At 40.8% G+C, this 18,439-nt stretch overlaps 1 protein-coding gene across 6 annotated transcripts in view; it reads right to left on the bottom strand.

Moving 5' to 3' along the window:
* The window catches only part of DNM3 (dynamin 3), a gene marked incomplete at its 3' end in the record, with an annotated part of 461,945 nt that overhangs the window by 199,588 nt on the left and 243,918 nt on the right, over positions 1–18,439 (bottom strand). The window lies entirely within an intron of this gene.

Raw genomic sequence — 18,439 nt, 5'->3', positions numbered from 1 at the left:
AGAGCCCCATTTCTTCTATGCACAGCCAAAAGGATAAATGCAATTACTGTAAGACACTAATTGGTTAAAAGTGCCAAGTTTTAGAAGCAGGAAATACCTGTGTGCTCTTCTATCTGTAGCTTTTTAGCAAGGAGTCACTCCCCAGGTGAGAAGGAATGCTTCCAACCCATGTAGGCTAGCTTTCCCCATACAGAAACGCACGGCATTTAATGACTCCTAAGTCCAACTGTCCTATAGTTGATTTCACATCACCCTGCATCTCATCTTAATTTACAGGGAGTTATGTCTATCTCTGTTGGTCACAAGATCCACCAAGTTAGCTTGCGACTGCCAGACTTCTTCATTACAAGGATAGACATCTGCAGATGTAACAAAGAGGAAGGACTGCAGGTACCAGCCTGAAGTGATTGTGTTTCCTTGCTAGGCAGCAACAGCTCAGGTGTCATATAAATACCAATGTCTTAGAATGCACTGCAGAGTGTACTGTGACCCTAGGCCTATATCATACCGATTTCTTGTGTCTGGAACATAGCTCCTTACCACTCTTCTTAGCCTTTACCTATAACGGAGACTATACAGACTCAAAAAAAAATGCAATGAAAGCTAGGATGTAACTAAGCTATGGCATGCTTGCCTCATATATGGAAGACACCTAGGGGGTCTCAAGGAAGAAAGCAAGCAAGCAATGAATGAAAAGGAGAGATAGAGGGAGGGAAAAAAGGGAGGGGAAAAGGGAGGGAAAGAGAGGGGAAGGAAAAAGAGGAGGAAGAAGAGGAGGAAGAGAGGAAACTTGGAAAGGAGGGAAGGAGAACTTCTTTTTATGGGCTTGGAGGCTTTGTTCTATATACTTTGTCATAAGAAATCAGCTCCACATAATATGACCAAACACTTAATACTGCTTAAATGAATCTAACAAATACTGTCACATACTGTCATATAAATACCAATGTCTTAGAGTGCACAGAATTTCTTCTTTCACCTTTCTTTCCTAAGCATACTGAGGAAAAAATGTGGTTACATTAACCAGCAGGCCAGACCTACAAAGGATTTATTCACACACTGAAACATTTATCATTTGGTTATGAGCTATTTACACAGAAAGTGAAACTTCTTCAAAAGAAGAAGTAAAGTAATGTAGAATTCCTTTAAACATCATGATGAAGAATTTCACCATCTCAGAAACTTACATTTGTTTCAAGCAGCAACTTACTCAGCTTCACCCATTTGGTCAGAGGAAGGTACAAGCTCCTATCTGTCACTGCAAACATCTCTTCCTGCTTGGCCTGGCCTATTTACTAAACTTTCTCTAAAACTATGCTAGATCATCCCAAGGCTTCCCTTATCTTTGAGTTCAAAGACCCACACTACCCAGCATTTTTATTTTTTCTGCTTTCAAGTCAGGAATTCTCCGTGTATTCATGGTTGCCCTGGGACTTGCTCTGTAGACCAGGCTGGCCTCAAACTCAGAGATCTGCTTACCTCTGCTTCCTAAACTCTGAGATTAAAGTCATATGCACCACCACACCCAACAACCAACCATATTTCAAAGGAGAATTAAATCAGAGATCAGGGAAATTGCTGGTCACACTTAGGGAGAGATCAGAAGCTAAAATGGCAGGAAATAGCTTAACCATTGGAATTCGACCCATTTGCAGGCAAAACGCTGCTTTTCCTAAGACTTGAAGCCAGGGTGAGAAGAAGAACAGGTTTTAAATTCATTGAAAATAAAACAATTGTTTCTTCTGAAAAATAAAAGAAACAGGCAAAGGGACATAACTGGTAAGTTTAGACTTGGGGAACAAATAAAGAAACGCTTGGCTCTGGAAAAGCAGCTTTGTGGTAAGGGTGTGTTTAGCACACATTGCAGAGTCCTGGGTTAATCGGCCCAACAAATTAATAAAAGCATCAGTAGTGAAGAAAATGGAAGTCAGTGATGAATTTCCTCCTGGGCAGACTGCAGAAAAGGAAGGATGGCCCTATAACATGGGTGGTGCGTGCAGAGACAATAAGGGGACACATATGGAAAGACTATATTCCCACTGTCCTTGGCATCTTATCAGCCCCTTGACAACTTCTGCACCTTTAAAAGCGTAAACACAAAAGGATGATGTTCAGCTGGAAATTTTCAGCAGAGGTGGAGTCTCAGAAAGATAGCCTCGCGTTCTTTGTGAGGTTGTTTGCCTTCAATTTCTTGCTATTGATCATGTAGACAATCAACCTAAATTTAAAATGTCTACAGATATGCAGCAGTGCCATTCCATAAGCAAGACATCTGTGTGAGGGGCTTGTTTCACCTAGGGTTAGCCAGGGGCATATTGTCAATCTGAGGCCTGCCATGGGGTTTCCCATGCACAGACCTTCCAATGAGGAAAGGAAGGCAAGCTGGAGGGCAGAATGCTTGGAACTGTGTAGCATCTCCCAGGGCTCCCATGTACTTTGGTCACTTCATGGAGAAAGGCCATGGCATGTGGCTGCTTGTGAGCATTTCTAATCATTCCAGACACAAACTTGGAGAGCATCCAGAGGGCTGTTCTCAATCATGCAATTGTCTTCACAACACAACCATTGGAGTACTCAGCTTTACTTAAGGCATCCACCCGGCCATGACCACTGAGCCTTTGGTTACAATCTACAAGGTCTGCTTTTCTCTGCACTGTTAACGTACGCAGGAAGAAGAGATGCATCAGGATGAAGAGAGAGACAGCGTGCATCTCTATTTTCTTTCATTGCAGTGTAGTTAACATTGCAAGCACAAACCAAAGAACAAATTCAGGGAAGTTCTGCTGAACTGATAACACACAGGTATTTGCTCCTAACCCAGTATCGGCTAGTGGATCAGCCACCACGAGTTACTGTGATTGGGGTACTTACACCATCAGAGTACTTGTTTTACTCTGAAAGGAAACAAAGCTGTACTCCTGTGCAGGAAAACAGCGTAATCACTAGGAAACATAAAGAGAGTCGTTACTGACGGAAAAGGAATGTCCAAGCTTTCTCTTGCTGGCCTTGAAGCATCAGGGATTAATCTCCACTTGGCAGGAAATTGCACTGGAAAGAAAAAGTTTCTGTAGTGTGATGAGCTATCAAGGCAGGGCTTAAAGATACGAATCTGTCTACCCTTCGAGCTCTTGCTGTGATGTTTCAGGGCAGAGCAGTCTAAGAGCTTGTAGCTGGATCTCTGTTTTCAATACACTTGATTAGAACAAATCTTATGTACCTGTTTTTTCCAAGCAATTCAGTGAAGACCCCAGTGATATAATAAAAGAAATCATGTACTTTCCCTTGTGACTGTGTTTAAAAGTCCTTTCCCATCTGCATAGACCCGAGAACCAACTTCCAAGGGGGGTTAAGTCTTTGTTATCCCTTTAGCCTTAGCTTTCTCTTCACCATTTCAGAACTTTAGAGGTAAACAGGCATGAATAGTAACAGAAAACACAGACCAGAAAGGTCCATTTCCTTTATCTGACAAAACCATAAGACATTATAGTGACTAGGAGGTGAAGAGATGCTGAGGGTGAGAAAAAAAATCATAATTATTTACATCAACTCCACAGATATTTATTATGAATACAAGGTTTTCCTGGGTGTTTCATCTGTGTTTGGATACTTGCAAGTCAAAATGGGTCACTTGCCTTTAAGGGGACTGTGTTCTAATATATCTGTACCTCCATATTCACTGCTGGAGATAGGGGAGCTGGCAGGACACTCCTGTCCCTGGAATTTGAAACCCTTGTAGAAGCTACAAGAGTGATTGCCATGGGGGCATATGCAATCTGACGAGAGCATATACGAATCGTGTGTCAGGAAACACTTTAGTGATCTGGAAATGCCATGATTAAAGCAGAAGAAAGACAAAGAAACCACCAGAATGTGATGTGCAAGCATCTTGCTTAAAAGCTAATGAAGCACTTAGGTGAAGGCCTCAGCCATGAGGATTCCACCAATTAACCACAGCCTTCAACTGCACCTTGCTTTCCTTTTCTTAAGCATTTGACTCATTCAACCCACATGCATTTTGAATTCCTGCATGCTCTCTTCTAAAGCCTGGGAATTCAAGGAGGAAGAAACAAGTATCGGTGTCCAAAGATAATAAAATCTGGAGGAGACAGACAGACTATCCAACAATACATGTCACCTCTAAGTAAGAGCAGAAAGCACAGGATGCAAGAGAACCACAGAAGTGTCTAAGCTGCCCAGAGTGAAACAAGGCAGCCCTCCTTCAGACATCTTTGTAAGAGAGCTTATCAGAATCAATTACTGCTCTTCCAGAGGACCTCATCACCCCCATTTAGCCGCTAACCCCCACTTGTAACTTAATTGAGCTCCATGTGTTCTGACACCGTCTTCTTGTCTCTGTGGGCATCTGCACACTTGTGGCACACACATGACACATTTTCCCATGGATATGTATATAAACACATAAATAAAAGTAAATCCAATATTAAAGCAATCTTTACACTATTTTTTTCTATTCTAAGCTCTCAGCACAGTGCCTTATGTAAAAAAAGAAAATTGCTGACATTTTGTGGAATCACAGTGTACTCTAAGTGACGTGAAAAATTCAGACAATATACACTTTCTTAACACTGAGCAGCTCAAAGTGACAAACACAAAATCAATAGACAAAGGAAGGGATAAAGGCACCTTGGCACAAACACGCATAGAGAATTATATCTATCCATAAAGAAGGAGGAAATTAGGTCATTTTCAAGAAAATAGATGGAAGCAGATCTTGTTATAGTGAGTGAAATAAGGCAGATTCAAAGAAATATCATTTTTATCTTATACACAGAATCTAGACTTATGCACACATCACATGCCAATAGTATAGGGGGGTGCCTAAAAGGGAGGGGGAGAGAGAACAAGACAGGGTAATTGGGGCAAAAGAATATCACAAACTTCCTTCAATGTGCAGAATTTCAATTTCAAGGAATGTATATCAAGGAAACAGAAAGGGGACTAGTTTGGAATAAGACCAACAGGAGTGGGGTGGAGGACTGGGGAGGACCTCAGTAATGGAAATTAGAGCATGGCACAATTATATATATATATGAAAATGACACAAAGACATTCTTTTGACCAGTAAGAAAATAGTGAGGGGTTCCAACAAACACTGAAGGTACATACACAGTATTTCCCTTAGGAGTATTATGTGCACAGAAATATTATGCACACCAAAGGCTTTGTGCGGTATTTGCTTTAGGACTACAGAAGAATGGAGTACTTTGGCCAAGAGTTGCAAATCCCTTTGTAGGCTGGAGAGGAGACAGTCAAGTCAGACATTTGGAGCAGGGCAATGGGAACCTACCACACTGGGAAGGTAGCATGGCTCTTGACTTATGAGATTTTTAAACTCAGAGTTAACAAACAAACTGCATTTTATGAATTAGAGCAAGTCAGTAAAATTTTAATGTAAACATGTGGTAAAATGAAGGTTGTATTTGTCTGTGCTGTGTGTGGTGCATGCACGAGTGTGTGTGTGTGTGTGTGTACCCCCATGTATGTGCATGTAAAGACCAGAGTAGGGTGCTAGCTGTCTTACCCCTTGAGACAGGATCTCTCACTGAGCCAGAGCTTGTGGTTTCACTTAGGCCAGCTGAGCAATCTGTGGCCTCCCGGTCTCAGCCTGAACGCTGAGCTGGAAGCTCAGCCTTGTCTGGCTGTTCAGCATAGGTGCTGGAGATTTGAATTCAAGTCCTGGTCATTACATAGCAAGTGCTCTTACCCACTGAGTCATTTCCCACTTTAAAAACCAAGCAAACAAAAACTTATTTAAGCTTTACTAAAGCATTAGAAAAACAATACAGAGACTTTCTGTTTGCTCATTACCCAATAAAGCTGTATTTTTAAAAGATGAAGCAAGTTGAAGAACAGTTGGGTCTGTAACACATACATACTTTAACTAAATTCGCTCAGATTGCGTCTATAGATAGACTTAAAGTGGACAATTACCGAAACTAGATCTGGAGAAACTCTTGTAAACTTGGCTAAAATGACAGGGTTGCCTTTGTGCCAAGTACTCAGCCTCAGGACGGCAACATGTGTGACATTCAGATAAGCCTGATGAATTTGTGCTACAGGCTTTCAAACAAGAGCCTAGCAAGACTACAACGGCACATCTGCTTCTAAAGGTCCCAGGATCACCACACTGTTCCCTTAGGTGAGAGAAACCATCTCCACCCCTCCCCCACACACACTTTTCTTACACAGTAAGTCTATATTTCACCACCCCCATCCCCAAGAGAGTGGCTATGGCTTGGTAGATCAGATCACTCCAGCTATAGGAATTAACAGGGAAAGATCAGTTCAACAGTATGTTGATCTTCCTCTGGACTGCACCTTTAGCAAAAAGACTCATGACCTCCTAAGACCAAACACATTCCTTTTTTTAAAATTCTTTTTAACATGTAGCTGAAGAATGCCAGGACACGAAGGCTCAGGTAATACCCCAGCCTGGAAAAGGGCCTCGGGATCTTAGAAGCCACTGTCCAGGTAGGTGGTCTACCTCAGCCAGCCAAGCTTCTTAGTATGAAGGTGTGGGGCCAAATCTTCATAAAGTGGTGAGGTGTTATTTTGCTTTTCTTTGACATTATTCCTAAATCAGAAACCACCAGAAAAGCGGTGAGTGGGGTTGTGAGGAGACTTGTGTGTTTCTAGCCATCACATCAAACAACAGCACCAGAACCTCAAGACAGTGAGTACTTCACACTTGGAGTGCCCTGAGCAGCTCTTTGTTATCCTAGTCCAAGGCAGAGCTTTGAGTCTCTGTGTCTGTGACTGTAAGAACAACTCCAGGGCTGCTGATTAAAGCTCAGCGATGTTGCTTAGCAGCAGGTTAGGAGCCAGGTGCCTTTTCTGAAAAAGCTCAGAATTGTCATAAGGTCTCAAACTTGTGTTTACTATACATACACACATGTACATATGTGTACTACTGGTGAATTAGAGAGTCCTTCTTGGAGTTTGTATTTTAGTGGCTACATGGTTTATTTTTATTATATATATATATATATATCATATATCCTCTAACCCCTTCCAAGTTTCCCTCTCACCCCCTCTCAAATTCATGGCTTATTTTTAAATTGTTATTGTTACACACACATATATAGATTTATAGATTTATAAACCTTCGGGGTTCCTTTAGTACCACGTGTGTGTGTGTGTGTGTGTGTGTGTGTGTGTGTGTGTGTGTGCGTGTGTGTGTTTAGGGCTGACTAGTTGGGATATGATACCTCTAGATGTATCGCTACAGGCAACTAATGGCTGCTGAGAGAGAACTAGACAAGGATTCTTGGGATCTGCAGAGAAAGGCACTTGCGTGAGGTGACAGGCACACCTTTGCTTTACTGAGGAGACTGGCCCACATGTGTGTCCAGGCATCTGATTATGTGTCATATTGGAGTGAATATAGGCTCTTGTATTGATTAGGTATTTTTAAAGTACTTTAGAATATTCCTGTATATATTATTGAAGTCACCTTGTGTGGAACCTTGAACCAACAGGAAGTAGAAAACACACAATGACTTGAGCACAGCCATTATTTTGGAAATTATTGAGAAAAATCATTCTGGGAAACCTGATTTTTAATCCAGTTCTTTAAATTAAAAAAAAAGGATGTAAATCGTAAGTTTGTCTATAAAGCAAAATGAGCAATTAAAACTTTTTAATATGATTTTGTCAAATTTTAAAATAAACAATGTATTTACACTTCAAAATTCAGGAGATGCAAAAGATGTGAAGGAAAAATTGTCCTTATCACCTTTTATTAATATTTAAAAAACTTCAGAAATGCATGAGGAAGACATTTCTTTCTCTTCCTCTAAACGCTACTTTGTGTTTTTGTTTCTGAGTGAGTATCACCATGACAACATCTTACATGAAGCTACCTAACATTAATCAAGAGGCCAGGATTTATTGCCAAATGTTTGGAAGGCAGCCCTCATGAGTATTATTTAACCCAAAATGATGGGGAATGGTTTTTTACCTCTGTAAAGCATGAATTCTTTAAGGCAAATCTCAAAACTGATCATGAGAACAGATATGCCATTACATTATACAAGGTTTGGAGTATTTTCATGACGGCATGCTCCGTATAGGTAATCACAGGGCTTAGGCGGAACATTAAGTTCTGCTTTTCAGTGAAAATAAGAGCACAGACTGCCGTTCTTCTCACCACTATGGAAACATCTGCCCACAAAGGTCCTGTGACCGGTGTACACTTTGTAGAAATGTTTTGAAGTACACAAAGCCATGAGAATAAAGAAATGGTGGCCGGATTTCACAACTCCCTTGTAAACATGCTTGAGCTAAACTATGGCCTCAGTGAATGGTGCGTTTAGAAAATGAGATAACATGTCACCCAAGCCCGGAGGGAAAATCTCATTTATTTTCACCGATAATCAGTCCAAATCCAGAGCTGGAGGGGGGGAATTCCTGAAGCACCTCATTGATCGACCCAGTTTCTTCTTCCGGCTCAGTCTTTCCTTGATAGCATTTACCCCACTTCATTCTGCTTGCTGGCCTTGAGAAAATAAATAGTACAGGACACTCTCCTTACTCTGAAAGCTAACTCCATTAACGGCAGCCAGGTCAATAGTAAGTTTCCTCCCCAGCGGAAACAGCCTTTTTTTTTTTCTCAGCCTTTGGTGGTCCCCCTCCTTCTGCCGCATACACCCCAGATTCCAGATTTAGATCTACCGTATTGCTCACCCCTTTCCAATTTCATCTCTTATATCATAAATGCAGAAATGGGCTCATGGCTCATTAACTAAATGTAGCCAATGCCAAGCAGGGGAGGACCATTACTCCTAATTTTATTACATCACATCTTCACCCTATTCCAGAACATTCAATGTATTTACTTGATATTCCAATTACATAATAACTTTTTTAGTTCTGGAGAATTTCACACGTAAGTATTGTATCAATATAAATTCTATACCTCCCTCTGTGCTTTTCCAACTCCTCCATATCCCTGAGTCCTTCTCAGATTCATGGCTTCTTGTTTAATTATTATTGTTGCATATATAAGCACCAAAAGATAAGTATTTAGAATATAGTTAGAAATTAAACTGGATTAAGAAAGTAACAGTGGCAAATTTTCCTCTAGGGTCTATGACCTCTCCAGCCACAAATGGTTAGCTAGCTAGGTTTACAATACCAGGCATGAATTCCTCCAATTCCTTCATAACCAATTAGACAGCTGTTGGTTACCTCTATGATAATACAGCTGCGGTTCAATCATTGGGGATATATTAGGAGGTTGACCATATTTATACTTGGTAGACTTTTGACTTGCAATGAACTTTCAAACAGATTCTTAAACACTGTAACGCTCTTTGTTCTTGTCTATTTGATCCTTGTTTTGTTCCACCTTGGATGCTGGGGAGGAAGCCAGCTCTGTTCATGCCAGGTGAGTGTCCTGCCGCTTAGCCACGTGACACTTCACATGGTACTTTAGTGACAATCAACTGTGGTACTGCTGGAGTGAATGAAGGGACTCGTCCTACAGATCCAAAACTACAGATCTCCAAGACAGAGGGCAACAGCAGGATATCCAAGAAGAGTCCCAGAAGTGAGTTTCCAGTACTGATAGAGAAGCAGAAGCCAGAGGCCTCGTACCAGAGCAATGAGTCATCGCAATGAGCATTTGCAAGTAAAAAACTGTGGACAAAGGGTATAGTGTAAGGTAGACTGTGACAGACTACAGCTTCCACTGGTACTTTTTTCCCTCTGTTGTAGAAGAGGTTGTAAGGGTGGAGGGCAAGGAGGGAGGGAGGAGGGGCTCATGATGTGAAACTCACAAAGAACAAATAAAAAGTTGAAACAACAATAAAAGAATAGTTCATACGTATAAAGCCTGATAACAAGCCTAATGCTATCCTGAGAGGACTTGATCGCTGTTCACACCACATCTGGAAAGGAGAAAGGCTGGCAACCCCCCAGCCAAGGCTGACTAAAGCTAGCCACTGATGCAGATACAAATATCCCAGAGTGACCAAACAGGACCTATGGCTTGTTCTAATATCCCAACTGCCCAAAATGTACACCCTTGGGTAGATATTAAAGGTGCTAATGACCCATGGAGTTGTATGTGACAGGTAGAGCATGCACAGGGAACTGTGCTGTATAAATGAGCGCGCCAACCCCATGCTGTTTGACAAAGCAGCCCTGCCTTCTATGCAGCATGGCCACTGGAACTTTTCCACTCTCCCTCTGTTCCAGCCATGTCTTCCCATGAAAGTGAATCTCTCTCTAACGTCCTGATGACACTCCCATTTTTGTTCCTGTGTGCCAAGTGTTTACAGGAACCTGGAACCTTTGCAGAGTTCCCATGAAGCCCTGCTTTCACTGAGAGAAATGTCATGATTATGAGTCTATAGATGGAGACACAGAGTGAATGAATGAACCCTGCTTAGATGGCTTCTCAGTACTGCTTCTGGGAACTAAGTCTTCTGACTAGAACGCGCACATCTTTTTCATCTCTTGTATCTTTTAACTTCCCCCCTTTACCACCAATTCCTAGCTAGTAACATCAAAGAATTAATCATATAATAGAATCTTAAAAAAAATAACTTGAGGCAATTATCTTTAGATATTCCTATGCATCTTCTTGTCAGAAGAAAGAAAAGAAGGATAAAGGAAGAAAAAAAAGGGAAGGGTGGTGAGAGGAGAAGGAAAGAAAAATGAGAGGAAACAGAAAGGAGGGGAATGAAGGGAAGGGCAAAGAAAAAGGGAGAAATAAAGACTAAAGTTAATAACCAACATTTTGGAAAATAAATAGAAAACCCAAAACTTTTCTCTAGTGCCTCCCTAGATGTGATTAGCCAATAAAAACACTCTTAACTGTCTAGAACATTAAACTTGGTCTACTAAAACCAGTAGATAAAATAAAAGAGAAGTTTAAGTGTCCAAAAGCCCATGTTCCATGAGGCAGATTGGCTGAAGCTGCACATCACAGGATGGGGCTAGATCTGGTACCCAATTGTCTGCAGCAAGAACAACTGCAGTAGAGGTATGCTGAGCTGATGACTACACCATACACACTGGGGGTACAGTCTGGACTGGTTGGTTCCCTGCTTTTCTGGTCATCAAATATCTTGAAAACCATTCCAGAAGCTAACAGTTTTTAATATTTAATATGAGCCAGGACCATACTGAAAGCCTCTCTAGATTATTCTGTGCAATATTCACAGCCCTTCTGTGAAGTGAAAACTCTTAGTAACTCCCTCTTTAGAAGAAAAGTAAGAAATGTCAAGTAACATTCCCAAGATAACACAGCAGAGCCAAGGGTGGCTCAAAGCATAGTCTCTGTCCTCACCTCCTCATCCTCTGCATGAAGACAACCACCACACAGGGTGACAATACACACAACCACCACACAGGGTAACAATACAGACAACCACCACACAGGGTGATGATACACACAACCACCACACAGGGTGACAATACACACAACCACCACACAGGGTAACAATACAGACAACCACCACACAGGGTAACAATACAGACAACCACCACACAGGGTGATGATACACACAACCACCACACAGGGTAACAATACAGACAACCACCACACAGGGTGATGATACACACAACCACCACACAGGGTAACAATACACACAACTACCACACAGGGTAACAATACACACAACTACCACACAGGGTAACAATACACACAACTACCACACAGGGTAACAATACAGACAACCACCACACAGGGTGATGATACACACAGCACCACACAGGGTGATGATACACACAACCACCACACAGGGTAACAATACACACAACTACCACACAGGGTAACAATACAGACAGCCACCACACAGGTCCTTGATGCAGACAACCACCAAACAGGGTGACAATACAGACAACCACCACACAGGGCAACGGTACAGACAACACAACCACAGCAGAAACTGGTTAGCTATGCTTAAACAGGCAAAAGGATACTTTTAGAGCAACATGAACATTTGTGTAAATTCCTATTTATCCCAAAGATTAGTTAACATTCTCTTTGTTTCTAACAACTGTTTTCACATAAGCCGTCTCCATCCGACTTTCTGCAGGCCAGGCTGTGTTCGTCTTTGTATATCCACCAAAGGCTGTTTCTATTTGAGGTCTGTGATGTGAGCGAATGAAGGTATATATAAAAGAATATGTGACTAGAGGTTTACTTTTATATTGTCTAAGACAAATGGCCATTTCCGAGTACATTAGATCCCTGGGCTATGAGTGTAGGATTGGAGAAATCATGTATTATTAAGTTTAGGCAGTTCAGAGTTTTCAGATTAGTTCAAATAGGTGAAAACATGCTAAATTAGAGCACATAAAAAAAAAAAAAAAAAAACCTTGATTAACCCAACCTCTTTTCTCTGTCATAAAATAGGACAGAAAATCAATATATGGAAGAAAAGCTTAAATCTATTTAAGTAGATAATCAACTTAATTTTATAATCTGCTCCATCTCACTGGCTTTCTCAGAGCACAGGGCCTTCTGAATTCAGAAACACATGTCCACCAATTCTCTGCATGGCCTGGATGACCCATTCCTGTTTGTAGAATGAATAAATGAATAAATAAATAAATAAATAAATAAATAAATAAATAAATAAATAAATAACCCCGGTCGAGTGAGTGGCTTTCATGTTTCAAATCAGAAATGTATTGCTCAAAATGCACTTTATCTTTATTGGGTTTACTCTATACTTTAAATATTAACCTTGTAACATATTTAAACTGAAAAAGAGTCATTAAATGGTGAACTTCAAAGAAAACAAACTTTCAGAATATTTTTCTGAAAACCAAAACAGCTCAACCATTTTCCTACTCCACCCATATGACGTTTTCATATACAGAGTTTTAAATAGCTACATTAAAATACTAGGTTAATTTTTCCCCTATCCCTAGAAGGGGCAAACTAAAAGTAACCAAAAACAGCAGCAGCAACAACAAAAACAAAACATATTTTCGTGCTTCCTTCTTCTCAGATCAGTGTCTGCCCACCACAGCCTGGAAGCAGACCTTTGTCTTCAGCTCAAGTGTCAGCAGACACAAACCTTACGCTGCTGACTGTACTTCAACAGGAAGCAAGATGACTCATCGGTCCATGGAGATACCTAAACCGAGAAGACCCAGCATGCTTTTTCCCTTCTCAGAGGATCCTGTGTGATGGATTAAGTTTCCCAAACTCCAAAATACATTTACGATATAGGATTTTAACATTTAATCCCCTGGCCATTCGCTTTGGCTTTAAACAGACTGTTTATCTTCCTCCCGCGAGCACAAAACGCCATGTCGAAATGGGAACCAGATTTCTCTGCTCAGTGAACTCCGTGTGGTTTCCCCATTTCTCCTGGCGTCGGTTTCCCGGCAGACATTCATCTAAAGAATTCCTGCTTGAGTGATTTGTTAGGAAGAAGGGGTCTGGAGCTTTCTGTAACACATTCTCAGAGTCCTCCTAACTGCACGAAAACTCCACGTACCGTATAGGACCTTACTCTGGAGCTGCAAAGTCCTTCAGAAAGGGCAGGGAGCACACTATGGTGTGATCTAAAGGTGGCCTAGAGTATTGAAAATCCTTTCTCTGAATTTTCTCATGCAGGAAAGTCTCGTGTTAAATAATAGGTATCTGTTTGTAGACTCCATTTGGAAACCATTGTGGAGCACACAGAAATTATAGCTACTTCTGCCCTCTAGGAAGGTAAAATAAAATTGGAAAGGTTAGATATAAAAGCCTGAACAGTTTATTTTTAAAAGGCAGCTTAAAAGGATTCAGAATAGTACAAACAGAAAAAAATGAAAAAGATGTCAGGCTTAAGGGAGGTGCCTGGAAATATTTGCAAGGTTCTTTGGAGCTGAGTTAAATTTAAAAGGTATGATCACTATATACTCTACCATTCTCTTTTTCCTTTGTAAAGGCATTTAGTGTTTCCCTTTCTCTCTCTTTCGCACACACACAAACACACACACACACACACACAGTCACACACATGCACTCACGCATACACACACACCACCACCACCACTGCCACCACCAAGGGAAAGAGAGAGGGAGAAAGCTAGGGATTGGTGCATAAAGGAATTACTGTATTACTCTAGGGGAGTAAAAACAATTTTATATCATTTGGGAGTTATTCGTTTCTAAACAATGCATAGAAAGTGTTACATTTATATGACTAAAAGTGGAACCCAAAACACAAACTCTTAGTGTTAACAAGCACTTCACTAGCAAGTTCATTTCATGTTTCAGAGAAGAAACCAAGTGGATAAGGGCTGAGGAGAAGGGGGAGGAAAGTGTGGAAAGACAGAAAGGAAGAATACAATAGTGGAAACAAACTAGCCATCTAAATCTGTTCCGACTGAACCCAGCTACTGTTAGAGTGCCAATTGTCCCTCCAAGGCCTCTAGGTTTGAATACTTGGCCCCAGCTGTGGGGACTGTTTTGGTACCTTTGCAGTCTAGGGACTAGCTGGTTGATGAAGGCCACTATGGGAAGAGAAGATCCTGAGGGCTACAGCCTAGTCCTACTTCTAGCCCTCTAGGCAGGTCCCTGATTTCTGGTAGGCAGTCAGAATGTGAAGTCACCTCATGTTCCATCCCTTATAGCTGGAAGGCGACATGCCTTCACTTTCAAAGGAGAATGCATCCAAACCAATCACCCAACTATAAATTGACTCTTTCGGGTATATGGTTACAGTTATGACATGAAAGTACGTAAGGTACCCAGGATGGGATACTGGCACAATCACTGCCCTTTGGCAACCTTTTAGTGTTTTCTAGAAGTTCCTAAGAAGCCTCTTGGCACCAAGGCACCACTGTGGCTGCTCAGTAAGTGGCCACCATGAGAGCACTTCAGGTGACATTCTAAAGCCTCCGACTTAATTTCATCCATATGTAGTCAGGCCTGCCAACTACCTCTGTGGGAGGAGTCTTGGCGCTATTCAAGAGATGACGAAATGGCAGAGGTGACTTATACCCTTCACTCCTGCAACTCCCTATCTCTGAGTCAAATCCAGGAAAGCGTGAGCATCATTTAACCTCAGGGAAACAGAAACTGTTCAACAGAGAAAAACATTCAACATTAAATCCAGGCAGCTAAGGATACACAAATGGGAAATTATTTCTGCTCTAGGAATGGATGGGGTTCTTCCCGAGAATGTTCACTCAAAGCTTCTATTTCACAATCATGTGGTACACTGAAGCAAAGGGGGTACGTAGCCTGAACACTACACAGTTAAAAGAACGCCTAACTGACCTCCCTTCTTCATTTCTGTCAGCATCCACACACACGGGAAAACTCATTGAAAGCCTCACATACTGAACAGGAAGAAGGCAGGACATAGGTACGTGGGCAGGGCAGATATAAATGATGGTTGGATATACTTAGTGACTGCTATGCCAACACACATAGAGGAAATGTACTGAAAATGAGAGAGCAAAGGAATGCAGCAAGTGTGCTCTTCCTCTTGATTCCTGCATAGCTACAACAGACAATCTAAACAAAAGCAATGTAACAATGAATGAAATAGGTGGACTCAACCTGAGCTCAAATGAGCTTCGCTCTAACTAGTATTAGTGCTGCAGAGGTGGCCTCTACCAGCAAAGGCTCACATGAAACGGGATTAAAGAGGATTTCGTAAACAGAGGGCAAGAATCACTAGAGATCAACTTCTGCTAGCTTTCTTATCCTTTGCTGAAATTAAGAAAAACGAATTCAGTTTTTCAAAAGGTAACTCTATGCTATGCTAAGAGTTCGAAACCTGAAAAGAAAGACCACACTCCTCACACTATTTCTCTTATTCCAAAAGCACCTTATATGTACATTTACTCTTCTCTTCATAGAAAACTTGAAGACAGACTCATAGCAATCTTGAGTTTCTCAGTAATAACTCCAAAGGATTCCAAAAGATGCAAGAGCAGACAAGGTAAATCCCAAGCAACTTCTCTCAAACACACACACACACACACACACACACACACACACACACACACACAAACACACTCCAGAAAAAAAATTCCAAAGAAATCATAATCCACTCAGCCAATGAAATCCAACATTAGATCTTCCATCAAAAAAAAATTAAAGTACAAGAGGAAAGGGAATAAATGAGATCAGGAGGCAAAGGGCTGCAGTGAGCGTTCCCCAGACAAAAGAAACCCAGCAGTGCAAATAAGCATCTGCAGTGTTTGGTGGGAATGCTGCTGCAGAGACACCAGCTGCTTACTTTGTTACATTTGTAGGCAACAAAGTATGTGCCTGAGAGTCTAGCTGCCTGGGAAGCCCAGGATGAGAGTTTGAGGCCAACATCTCTCAGAAGTTAAAAACTGTTGCATTTCCAACATTAGACGGCTGCTTCTTATCCACATTTCTTTTGTTAACCTTCAGTTCCTGCAGGGAAGCTCTGATCAGCACAAACAGAAGCGGGAGGCTAAAATGTGCACACCCTGGAAGTAGCATCTAAGGCCAGTGTAGCAATGTAAATCAAAGCATTAAAAGCATTATAATCTCAAACCATGAAAGACATTGTCTTAAAAGCTACTAAAAATGAAAAGACTTTACTTTGATACTGTTTGTTTTTATACAGAGATGTTCCTATGCATAGATTTGCACATATATATGTATATATGTATATATATCCACACAAATATGTATTCATATACTGACAGTCATATATATTACATATATCTTATAAATTTTTTGATGAATTTGAAATATGTGACTAGATTATGCATCTATTATATATATGTATATATATGCACTATAAATGCATATTATATGCATACACACATTATATATACACACATATCTTAAGGGCATATAAACTCAGAAAGAAAGCTGTTACTTTTTAAAAGGATCTTCCAAGATACCATCTTTTGTAGACAATTTCCATAAAGCGCTTTTAAGATACTTGTTATCGTTCTTACAGAATGAAGCACTTTCTGCTGTCTTGGCTTGTTTTGCACACTGATGATATATTCACCGTTGGAGATTAGAAACATTGAAGGTGGGCCTTTAAGAGCCATACTCGCTGCTGTTGCTTTAGACAGTGGCTCAGAGTCGCCTGGGGTCAGTGATAGGATGAAGTGGGTTCCTGATGCACTCCCACAGCAGCAGGCTGCCTCTGGGCCCTGATCTAAGGTCTACACACATTACTTCAATTTCTCCTCAAAGAAACAACAGTAAAACCGATCACAGCCAAGGAAGCTGGAGCTCAGAACACTTCAATAATTTCCACGGCAGCATGATAAACAGTGTATCTGGGATCTGAGCCCACACGGTCTCGCTCCGAACCCTCTCCACTACTTCCTAAAGCCCTGGTCCCTTATCTGAAGCCACAACAAACCTAGCCATTCAAGAAGAATATTGGATTAAGTTTCACTCTGTTTGGGAAACACTAGAAAGAAACTGGCATAAAATAAATTCATGAATCAAAGCATTAACGAAAGAAAATAAGTCTCTAAACATGAAAGTGGAGGGCTTGCCTTTCCTCTCAGGCTGATCTCCTGAGCATCAACCAAGTAACATGATCTTCTCTACAAGGCATCTGAAGCCATTTTTAGTGAATTAATATTCAAATAATTTGACTGCTTATAAAGATATACACCTACTACACATTTATAACACAGAAAGTATCTGTAGACAGAATGTCATTTGTATACCAAATGGTTTCTCAGGGTATGTTGTGAAAATTACTATGGTGCCCATATTAAAAAAATATGGACTAATGAATACAATGACAATTTAGATAAATTCTCTGTCTGGAGATTGGACAGAATTAAAAACCAGGTAAAGTATATATATGTATATCACAGCTAAATAGATGTATGTTGGCTCAAATACTTTGAAATGATAGTTTGTGCTTTGCATTTTGATATGGCAAAGGATCATAAATCTTAAGCACAACGCCCCCATGTATTATAAAAATGGTATACATGCGTGTATAACTTTCTGTTCCTTAAAGACACGGCATTGCTGAAGGGAATGACTATACTTTCAGGATTCTGAGTAAAGCAGGATTCACATATTCTTTTCCTCGCAGCCAATATGTTTCTCATACATTCTCATCAGCAGAAGATGACTTTTAGCCCTGTGTGGTGGGAGGTGTTCTTCTGAGTGTTTATAAGATACCCATATAGATTTCCCCCCTGCTGGGGACTGGGGAGATGGTTCATTCAGTAAGAACATTTCTCAGCAAGCATGAAGACCTGAGTCCAAATCTTCACTATCACTGAAAAAATGCTAGTTTCAGTTCAGTTCACACACACACTCTCACACACATGTACATACACACAAACAAACACACACACATTAAAAAAGTCCCTCCCCTTTAGCTTTTCATGTATGCTCATTACTGAGTAGCACTAAGAAAACAAAACCAAAACCAAACAAACAACCCATTGATATCAAAAACATGAGGAATCAATATTCTCAAACTCT

This window comes from Micromys minutus (genome assembly GCF_963924665.1).
Source record: "Micromys minutus genome assembly, chromosome: 1".
In the NCBI taxonomy this organism is placed as follows: domain Eukaryota; kingdom Metazoa; phylum Chordata; class Mammalia; order Rodentia; family Muridae; genus Micromys; species Micromys minutus.
Note: the sequence above shows the minus strand (reverse complement) of the source record. Positions and strands in the feature narration are given on the sequence as shown.